We start from the raw sequence: 11,167 nt of genomic DNA, 5'->3' as shown, positions 1-11,167 counted from the left end.
CGGCCCTTTGATCTCGTTCTGAGACAGCTGTTCTTCCTAGGCCGCATCTCTCAAACCCCGGCTCTCACACAACTCCTACCAATCACCGAATCAAATAATCAGTGTCTAGCCAGATGTCAGTCCTGGGTTACAAGGAGGCAAGATGATGGCAGCAGTGACCAGTGACCATAAGGACTGGCCAGCGTTGAGCATGGCGGGGAGGACACCCTCTCACCCTTCCCTTCTCATTCCTTCCTCCCCGCTGCACCTCCATCAAACCCTGCTTCCTCTCTCCTGCTTTTGGTTAATGTTATTCTTACCACATCACAGACAGTGACTTTTGAAAGAAATAAATCAGTAAGGGCCACTGTCCCTGGCTTGAATCCTCTGTTCACCTCCATGTGCCCAGGGCTGCCAGGATCCCCACGGAGCTCTGTGTCTGCAGCCTGGGTGCCCTGAGCAGTGTCAGCTCTGTCTGCCGTAGACGGAGACCAGGACCGAGACCCCTCTGGAACTGATGCACCGTGGATGTGAGCACAGGGTGTCCCCGATGCCCCCACCCCACCTCCACCCTGAGGCTTCTGAGTGTCACTGCTAAGAACTGAACTGCTCAGAGGCCAGTGGCACGGGGCTCACCGCAGCTTGGCACCCACAGTCCCCCCCAAGCGCCCAGGGCAGGAGGCGCCCGGTGAGCCCTGGTGGAGGGAATCCACAAGCAATGCGCACCACCTGCACAGCCGCCCGGCCTCCCCAAGAGATGCAGCTCCTTGTGTCTGCTTTCTCCTGGCCTGGGCCCCCTGATGCCCTAAGGACACCCCACACGGAGCAGAAAGCAATCAGCCCCCCTTCCCCAGGCCATTCTTTCTTGCCGCACACAGCGTCCGTCCTCAGCCTCAGGCTCTGCAGAGAGAAGAAGGACAGAGTCTCCTCTGGCTCTTCTCTCCTTCCTCCTTCCCACCCTCCCTCCCCGCAGACACCTGCTAACCTGGGCCTTGCTGCCTGCTCCATCCGATGCGGCTCTGCTTTATCACGCGTATTTCCATCTTACCTCTATTCGCAGCCCTCACTCTGTGCGCCTGCCTCCCTCCCGCTCCAGGCTCCTTCCACATTACTCCTCCAGCACACTTGCTGTTCCAGGCCCGTCCTGAAAGCGCTTTTTCCATTTAAGTCCCCTAACTCCACATGTTGAAAGTGGATATCTCCCTTCCGAAGCCCCGAACGCCTGCTTCTCTCTCTCCCTCTAAGAGCAGCTTTTGTCTTCTACCTAATCATGCCCTGGATGGTGCCTACGTCTTATCCAAGCTGACTTTGGGGCAGGACCATCTCCACATCCTGTATGGTCCTGACACCAGCCATTTTCCAACTTGGTGGGCACTCAGGAAGGAATAGAATCCCGGAGCTAGAAGCAATCTCAGAGCTCGCAAAGGCAGACCCAAGTATGCACATCCTATTGCCAAGGTGAGGAAGACCTGCAGAGAAAGGAAGCAGGTGGCTCAAGGTCACACCCCTCACTTACGGCAGTGTTAGCATCAGATGACAGCTGAGTTATGAACAAAAATATGGCAGACTTGGAGTTGTAGAGCATTTGTAGAATTTCAAATGTTATTTTGGAATTCCAGCTCTGATCTCTCACGGTTGATACGTAAACAATTTTTTAAAAGGGGCTAACGGATTAAATTATCCTGACGTGCAGCTCACAGGGTGAGCTGTCCCGTGTGATCCTCACAGCAGCCCTAGCACTTAGGGCTAGTTTTGTCCCCACTTTCTAGATGACCCTGATTCTTAGACTAAGCCACTTTCCCCAGTCATACATACCGGTTAAACTTTTGAGAAAGATTTGAGCCTAGGTAGTCCCACCTGAGAAGTCACACTCTGAACCAACACAGTAAGTCACTCAAACTCCCTGGACCTCAATTTTACCACCTGTAAAATAGGCATAATGGTAGTTTATCAACATGGCATAAAACATAGACGAGAGAGGGGCTCCTGGGTGGCTCAGTCGTTAAGCGTCTGCCTTCGGCTCAGGGCGTGATCCCGGAGTCTTAGGATCGAGCCCCACATCAGGCTCCTCTGCTATGAGCCTGCTTCTTCCTCTCCCACTCCCCCTGCTTGTGTTCCCTCTCTCGCTGGCTGGCTCTATCTCTGTCAAATAAATAAATAAAATCTTAAAAAAAAAAAAAAAACATAGATGAGAGAGCTACGGAGTGTGCACCTCTCTACTCCAGAGGTGAAAATACTCATCTCGGCTCCCGTAGCTTGGTCTGGTTTACGCATCCCTTCACCTCTCTGTGCCTCACTTTCCACATCTATAAAGTGAGGAGCTTGACTTCCTCCACTACGGTCTGAACATCCTTGTGGTGAGCCTTCTGGCTGGAATCGGCTGACATCCAGCTGATTTTGCTTTATGCTGGGTCACGTGCTCCTTGGCATGTGGTGCCATTAGCGCGATGCCCCATGTTCATTGACATGCCAGCCTTGCCTCCAGCTCCACGTGTAAAAACAAAGTTTCACGTGAAATGTTGTTTTGGTGTAGATTGTCACTTAGTTTAGGGGACATACTTGGAAAGGGATTTTTCTTTGCTTTTTAACTGAAGACACTATTTTGCGCAATACTATCCATATGTTACTAACATTAAAACTCAGAAATATGCCTTTGAGGTCGCTTCGTGGAATACAAATAAATATGCTTCATGATTTTTAATAATTGCATAATATATAATATGAATTTACCTAAAATTTACTTTGTTCCTGCTATTTTCATTAAACATTGTTTGAAGTATTTTTCTTGATATTTTCTTCAACATAGTTTTATAATTTTAGAGCTTGCATAGAATTTCATTGCACGAAGTGCATAATTTATTAAGCTCTGATGTTGGGTATTTAGGTTATTTCCAATTTCCCTTGGATTTAAGTGCACATTTGTGAAACAGTGGATTTCTGGGTTAGATGGAGGCATTGAGCACCATCTAAAATTGGCAACAAAATAAAGTCCAAGTTTTCAGTCCTAAATGAAAGGACACATTAATGTTACCCAACATGAAGTTCCCATATATGGCGCTGTGTTAGACCCAAAAGCTCAAGCTTCTGGAGCGAAGAGCTGGTGCCTAATGATTTTTAAATTTATTTCTTCACCATCCATTTATTCAGTTTATGTAAATATTTATTTGGGGCATACTGTGTTCTAAGTGCTGCTGGGTTCCGAGGATATGGGTAGAATGCCTTCCCTGACCTTGCGGGACTTAGAATCTAGTAAAGAAGCAGACAGTACAGCAGTAAAACAAACATGCATGAGAGATCACATACGGAAAAGGAATCGAGGTATGTTTAGGTCACTTACTAGGTACGTACCTCGGCAAGTTATGTAACCCTACTGGACTTCGCTGTCTTCATCTGCAAAATAGACAAAATAACAGTTAACATGTGTAAATGTTTAAAAGGATCCTTGACACATACTAAGCACTCAATGTTTTAGTTATTATTTTATTTAATAATATTTTTATTATATTATGTTAGTCACCATACAGTACACTTTGATGTAAAGTTCCATGATTCATTATTTGCGTATAACACCCAGTGCACCATGCAATACGTGCTCTCCTTACTACCCATCACCAGCCTATCCCGATCCTCCCCCCCTCCCCTCTGAAGACCTCAGTTTGTTTCCCAGAGTCCACAGTCTCTCATGGTTCATTCCCTCTTCTGTTTACCCCCTCTTTCTTCTTCCCTTTCTTCTCCCACCGATCCTCCCACCTCTTATGTATTTGTATTAATTATTCACTGCTACATAACAAATCACCTGCAAATTAAGCAGCTGCAAACAAGTATTTACCATCTCACATAGCTTCTGACGGTAAGGGATCTGGAAGCAGCTTAGCTGGGTGGTTCAGAGTCAGGGTCACTCATGAGCTGTAGTTATCTGAAGGTTCAGCTACAACGGGAGAATCTGCTTCCAAGATGCCCCCTCGACATGGCTGTTGGCGGGACGCCTCTGTTCCTTGTCCTGTGGATGTCTCTGGAGGGCTGTTAAATGTCCTTATGCTATGGCATCAGACTCCCCTAGAGCCAGTGACCCCGGAGAGAGGAAGAGGAGGCAGTAGCTTTTATGACCTTGTCTTAGAAGCCCCTACACACCATCACCTCCACCCCAATCTGTTAGAAGTGAGTCACTGAGTCCCAATTTCACTTAAGGAAAGGAGACACGCAAAGAACATGTTGACATACCATAAAATCCCAGACAGACATGGAAGGACCACTCAGCACCTGACCCACAGAAGGGTTCCTCTCTCTCCTCTCCTTTGGCCCCCCCTCAATGGAACAGTGAGCACAGCACAGCCCCTCCATGAAGCTCATTCACTGAGAAGCCTTCTATTCCTACCTTGGCCTATTTCTACAAATCCCCAGCCTCTTCATCACCAGATACACAAAGTAATTCTTTTGTTTTCTGATCTCATGTTAAATCAAAGCAACCGGTAGATCGATGGCTTTGTTTCTTTTAAAGCCAAGCCAGCTTCCATTCCTTTCAATACATCTCTCTCAAGAAAATTCCTTTATTTTAGAGAAGAAGCGTCATGTCCTGAAAAATGCAGGGCAGCCTGCTGGTCAAAATCCACAGTGCAGGTGAGAGGTGACGCCCACATCCCCCCGGGCCAGGTCAGCCTGCACCCAGGACACCCCTTCTAGCCTTCCCCACAGCTGCCAGCAGGCTTCACCCGGTCTTTGGTTTTCTCAGAGACCTATTCTCTTCAACCATGTTCAACTTCCCTTGGGAGGATATTCACCAGTCCTACTGTATTTTTAAAAATTCGTATATTTATAAGATGCCACATCCTTGGCATAAGTTATCTCAATCATTACTTCAACCCCAAAAACCAAGAATCACTTCACATCCTCATTGTAAATGGGAAACCTGAGTTTCAGAGAAATCGAGGTCTTAGCACGAGCTCACGCAATGATGGAAGCTCAGAGCGAGGCTTGCTGGATTCCACATCCGGGTCTGTCAACGATGCTGCCATTCCTTGGCATTGTATTTCTGAGCCACAAGATGGCAAAACCCTGTCGTCATTCAGGTCATACTCAGACATGCCAGTTCACTTGCCAAGCCTTTCCCAGAAGCCTTTTCCACCCTCCTGTGACAATGAGACGTCACCCACACAGAGGGTTGCCTGATAACATACAGAATGTCCAGTTAAATTTGCATGTCACATAATTTTCTTAGTATCAGTCTGTCTCATACTTCAGCTCAACAGTAGTTTGTTGAAATGCAAGTTTAATGGGACATGCAGTGCCAGCAGAATGAAATGCTTACAGCTCTCCCTCCCCACGGCAGATCCAGAGGTCTGAACAGATCTGAGCGTTTCTGATTCCTTCACAAAACCACAGAGTGAATGTGGGCCCTAGATCATGGGAGCTCTGAGTTCTGTGTTCTGCAGTGCGAACCGGGCAGGACGTCCCAGGAAGCTGGGACTCCACTGACATGTCCACAGCCCCTGTCTGCTCCCCCTTGGGTAAATGCAAGATGGTTCGATGTTGCCTTCTGTTCAGTCAGAGATGAGTTTAAGTGTGGAGACCCAATTCTGTGGGCGCTCCTTGGAGTAACATTGTCACCACAAATTCTTTCATCACCCATGTGCCTTGGAAGGGCCCCATTGCCATTCAGTAAGTAATGACCCTGGCTGCAAACCACAGCTGGGAAGAGTCTACAGCAGCCCCAAATAAGGCAGTCTCCACGGAATTAAACTTTGTTTTAGTGTCAAACCAAGTTGGCCAGGACAGATGGACACCACTGTTGTCCTACTCTGTCCTTGCCCAAATCCTGGCTGACCTCTCCATCATCCCTGCATGCAGCCACAGCTGGAGAAGAAGCTATGCTCCTCCCCGTGGCTCTGCAGACTCTTAGGACATGTGTAAGCTTTCAGAGGCAAAATCCACCAAAAGTCCCTTAGGATAAAGTGCCAAAATTCTAGACTGTGCTCCAGGCTCTGTGTGACTCTCCCCTGCCCACAGGTCCCTCACTGTCCCCCGCCTCTAGGCACAGTGGTCCTTCAGATCCCCAAATGATTTCCTTTCCTGGAACGTTCTCCTTCCTTCTTCTGGAGGGCACCTACTGACACTTCAGGTAGCAGCCGAAATATGATGGCATACAGGAGGCTTTGGGTCAGCCCCACCCATCTCCCCATCCCAGCCAGGCCAGGTTTGCCTATCAGCCACATTTCACACGCTCAATAGCCACAGGTAGCCCCTGGCCATCGTATTAGTATAGATACAGGACATTTCCACCAGCACAGAAAAATATTTTTCCTTTAAAAAAAAAATGTTGGGTGCCTGGGTGGCTCAGTTGGTTAAGTGTCTGCCTTCGGCTCAGGTCATGATCCCAGAGCCCTCGGGGAGTCCTGTATCAGGTTCCCTGCTCTGCGAAGAGCCTGCGTCTCCCTCTCCCTCTGCCTGCCACTCCCCCTGCTTGTGCTCTCTCTGTCAAATAAATAAATAAAATCTTTTTTTAAAAAGATGTCAAATAAAGGCTTGTTTTGCTTTACTTCCCAGTGCGCTATGGAATTGTCTCTGGTGAGGTTTTCTATTCACAAGCTATAAGTCCATCTCCAAGCTTTGTGCCCTGGCCTTCCACCTCCCTTCCCCGTGCTCTATGTTATAGACCTGGTGCTTTCGTTCACTCCTCTATAGATAACCCCGAGTTCTGTCCTTGATGATCTCATCCATCCTCTTATTACCATATCCACCAGGCAGCCAGAGCTCTCTCTTTGAATGAATTTACTCTTTCAGATTCAAAGTATGGTAAGAGAGAAACGGACCCAGATAAAGGTGCCTTGTCAACAATTTCCAAAAGTCAAAGTCTGCTTATCCCGGGATAATAACCTTCTGGAAAATGAAAGAGCCAGAAGGTGAGTGCAGCGACATCCATTCTTCTTACTGAATGTGCAACGAGGCTAAAACAGAGCCTTCTGAAGCCGTGGGTCCCTCCGGTTCCCACTGCCCCCTCACCTGGCAGAGCAGGCAGAGGGCTTTCCTCTGGGCAACTTCCTCCCAGACACTTCCACTCCCTTCTGCTCTTAACCATCTCTCTTCCCATAACTCAACTTGTCTTTCTCAAAAAGAAAATCCAAAGCTATTGATTCTCCATGTACATGAAGAGATAACTGCTGGGAAGCGAATACATGAATGAATAAATGAATGAAATGAACAAATCCCAGATTCCACTCCCTCCACCGCAGAAATTCCGCCATCTGTCTGCATATTCAAGGTGACCACACACCCGGGTCCTCTCATCTTCGAGCATACCTCAGGAAGGAGGGAGAGAGAAAGAAGCAGACGTCCCTGCCAATCTCCCAACAGAGGAGGGACATACAAGAGGAGGTGGTGTTCAAGTTGTGTGCATCTCCGATGATGGATTTCTGGGACTTGGGCGTAGGCTTTAAGGCCCCTTGATAAACACATTCTCCATTCCCCTCCATTCCCTGGTATTGTTCCAAAGCAGTCTGATTAGCAGGAAGCAGCTTGGGGAAAGGTCTCAGAGCTCCACTCTTGGAGCGAGTGCTCTGTCTCCAGCAGTGCCGGCTACTTGGGCTGGTTGGGGCTCTTACCCACTTGCCATCCCTACCACGCTTGCTCAGCCAGTACCCGGAGCACCAGGAGCAGTAGGGCCTCAGAGCAGCTCCTGACCCCTGCGCAAATTGCCCAGTCTTGGAGGTAGAAAAAAGGACATTAATAAGAGATCGGGTGGAATCTATTGTTTCCAAGTAAGTCATGATTTTAAAGGATGGGAAGACAAGAGGGGATGTTGTCATCAGACGGGAAGGATGGTGATCTTGGATTCAAGGGCGGTAGTCATGGATTCATTGGTAAAAGAGGGACACTTTCCAATATAGCTGGAGGGAAGAAAGAAAGACAAGCCAGACAGCTTCTGAGTGTTTGCTAGACATTAGAAGCCAAAAAGTACGGGGGCACCAGTCTTTATAGATGTGACGCAGGATCCTGTGTGCAGATGTAAGAGGAAAACATTTAGATGGGCGACCTGCAGCAGGCTCACCCTTTTTCACCCTACAGAGGCTTGGTTTTTCTACAGCTCGACTGGCTTCCTTCATGAGCCCCGACTGCTGGGGATTGAGAGGAACAATCATCTCTGTGTTCAAACTAATTTATTCTGATCTTTTACTTCCAACAGTCTTGGGGGGTGGGGGGAGCGGGTAGAAGGGCTAAGTCCCTCAGTCACTCTCCCTGTTCTTCATCCTCTGGAATGACATCTGGGTGCAGAGAGGCCTCTAAGTGAGGGCGGCTCTGACCTGGGGTGCCCATCCCCACACGCCAGTGTTTCCGCCTTCCTGTTTGCGTTTTCATCAAAAGAAGTCTCATGGTTTGGTTTTTGGCTTGTTGGCTTATGGGTAAATGCTAGGTAGCCATTCATTCTATGATTGGGGTGGAAGCGGAATTAAAATGGCGTGTGCTGACGATGGGGGACAGGTCACCGACGTGGGTCCCTGTAGACTCTGGGGACTCATCAGACGAGGGGCAGCCCCTTTGTCTCCATATTCTGGATTTTGGCTTCCCCCTCTTGGCTCCCATCTCTTTCTCGTTGCCTCGAACCTTCCGAAACCCCACATCAGCCGATGACCCACCCTACCCATACCCATCCCATCCCCTTCGAAGGATTTGTTCTCTTTTGGATTTCATTAATTCTGTGAAGAGGAAAAATTAAAAATATGCCCTGACTTCCATTTTGTAGTATGATTTATCGAAAGCTTTGGGAGCTGTGAAATAATCCTGGTGCTGCCCTGCCGGCCGCAGCCCGCGGGTGGGGGTCTGTGCTCTGGCGGACGGTCCTTCCTCCGTTTCAAACTCGCTTTGTGCTTTAAACCAGGAATTTGGTATGAGGTTGTTTTCCTGTTAAGTTTCTAAGTGGTACGGATTACTTGGGGATTGTTTGTTTTTCTGGAGGGTTTTGGAGGGGAGGAGGGGAGATGCGAGGGTATGTATTTTTTATTTATTTCTAAAAATACGTAATTGTATTAAAGCCAATGGATATGGAACTTTGTTTTCCGTTTGGGGGATTTGCTGTCCCTATCAACCGACAGAAATGTCTGTCCTCTGTGTCCTAATCATAGTTCATTTTGTGACTGCTTCTGGGCTATTTACAAGGAATGTGTGATGATCTGTGCATTTTATATGTAAAATGTTTCAAAGCTTTCAAACCCTCTGAGGGTTCTGCCTTTGGAGCCATGTTTAGAAATGCCATCCCGTCCTCATGATTGTATCAAGACTCGTCTACGTTGTTTTAGGACACGATGCTTCCAGGTTTTATGTTTCAAAGTTTAATCCATTTGAATTACATCTGGCATGAGATAGGAGACTACACCTCTTTCTGTTCTCTCCAAATGATCCAGTCTACCCTGGTTTCTAGATGACCGAGGCAGCTTTACCTCTTGTTCAACCTCACACTCAACTCCATCCCTACGCGTGTGTCTGTTTCTGAGCCATGTGATGTTTTCCATCTGCTCGCAAAATTCTCCCTTTGCTCTTCTTATAAAACAATTTCTCAGTAGCAGTCATATTTCTTTCTATTCGCTAGGTTTTAAAAAAGCAATCCTGTGGTATATTTGATCTGGATTTTTCTAAATGTATGGAAAAACGAGACCAAACCAATATCCTTCAATAATGTCTTTCCATTGAGCATTTGGTATCAAATCCCTAATCAGTGATGCTTGCACATGAAACTGTCCTCAATGTCTCTGGAACAAATGTGTTCTCTGGGAATATTATCCACAAGATAATATTTTATGGTCTGGTAAAAGGGGAGTGTGTTCTGGACCACCTTCCCTTTAAGTTTTACCTAAGCCTTTTTTAGAGAAACTAGACTATTCTCCCAAGCATAGTCATCGATTGGATGATGCCCAGCAGTCCACTAGACTGTGTATCTAAGAATGAGTTAAGATCAGTTCTTCTCACTTCCAAATCAGCCACCTGCCCACGTTTAACTGACTCCTCTCGAACACTCGGGCTCTGTAGGCCAATTCATTTAGGTACCTGAATGTATATTTTTGCAACCAATTTATCCTGGATGTTTCATTAGAAATAACATTACTTAAAACTAATCATTTTCTGGGTGAATTATTGGAAAGTTTTATGGTCATGGTGGCTGCCTGCAAACACTTCCTCAGAACATTCCAGAATCCCTGCGGCTGCATGTTACAGTTCAGAACCTGGGGTCCTTGGACCTATTAATTGTCCTATGTCTCAGGCATGTCAGGACCACTTCTTATTCCTTCTCAAAAGCATTTCTCTGTTCCACCTCTGTGTGACCACTGAATGCCCTTCTTTTCAGAAACAAGTCTTCGCAGACACCACAATTTTCGTGAAGACAAGTCAGCCCACCCTTATGTGTTTTGGAACGTTTGGATCAGATCTTTGTGTCCCACATCAATTTTGCTCCAAGTCTTTCTCTGTTATAACCTCAACCTGTTCCTCAACATCTGTCCAAAATGCCATTGTGAGACACGTGTCCGGAGCCATAGCCATCTTCCATGACACCTCTGTGCAAATTAGACAAAGAAGACCCTCCGGGTGGGTAGAACTCTGCAAAAGAATGGCTTGGGGAAAAAACTGTACCTTTTTAAAAAAATAATAGCTAAATGTGTAACATAACGTTTATCGTCTTAAATCATTTTTAACTGTCCACTAATGTTAAGTATGTTCACATCGTTGTGCAACCCATTTCCAGAATTTCTTCATCTTGGGAAACTGAAACTAGACTATTAAACCCTTCCTCATTTCTCCCTCCACTCCCTCGGCCCCTGGCAGCCACCATTCTATTTTCTGTTTCTATGAATTAGACTGTTCTAGATATCCCGTAGAAGGAGAATTATACAGTATTTGTCATTCTGTGACTGGCTTATTTCACTTAGCATGATGTCCTCAAGTTTCAGCCATGTGGTAACATGTGTCAGAATCCCTTCCTTTTTAGGGCTGAATAATATTCCATTGTAGCTATATAGTACATTTTGTTCACCCATGCATCTGTGGATGAATGATGAACATTTGGGTTGCTTTCATCTTTTGGCCATTGCAAACAATACTGCTGTGAATATGAGGGTCTCTTCAAGACCCTGCTTGCAATTGTTTTGGGTATATATCAGAAGTGAGATTGCTAAATCATGCAGTAATCTTATTTTTAATTTTTTGA

Source organism: Ursus arctos, unplaced genomic scaffold, assembly GCF_023065955.2.
Source record: "Ursus arctos isolate Adak ecotype North America unplaced genomic scaffold, UrsArc2.0 scaffold_7, whole genome shotgun sequence".
Lineage (NCBI taxonomy): Eukaryota > Metazoa > Chordata > Mammalia > Carnivora > Ursidae > Ursus > Ursus arctos.
Note: the sequence above shows the minus strand (reverse complement) of the source record.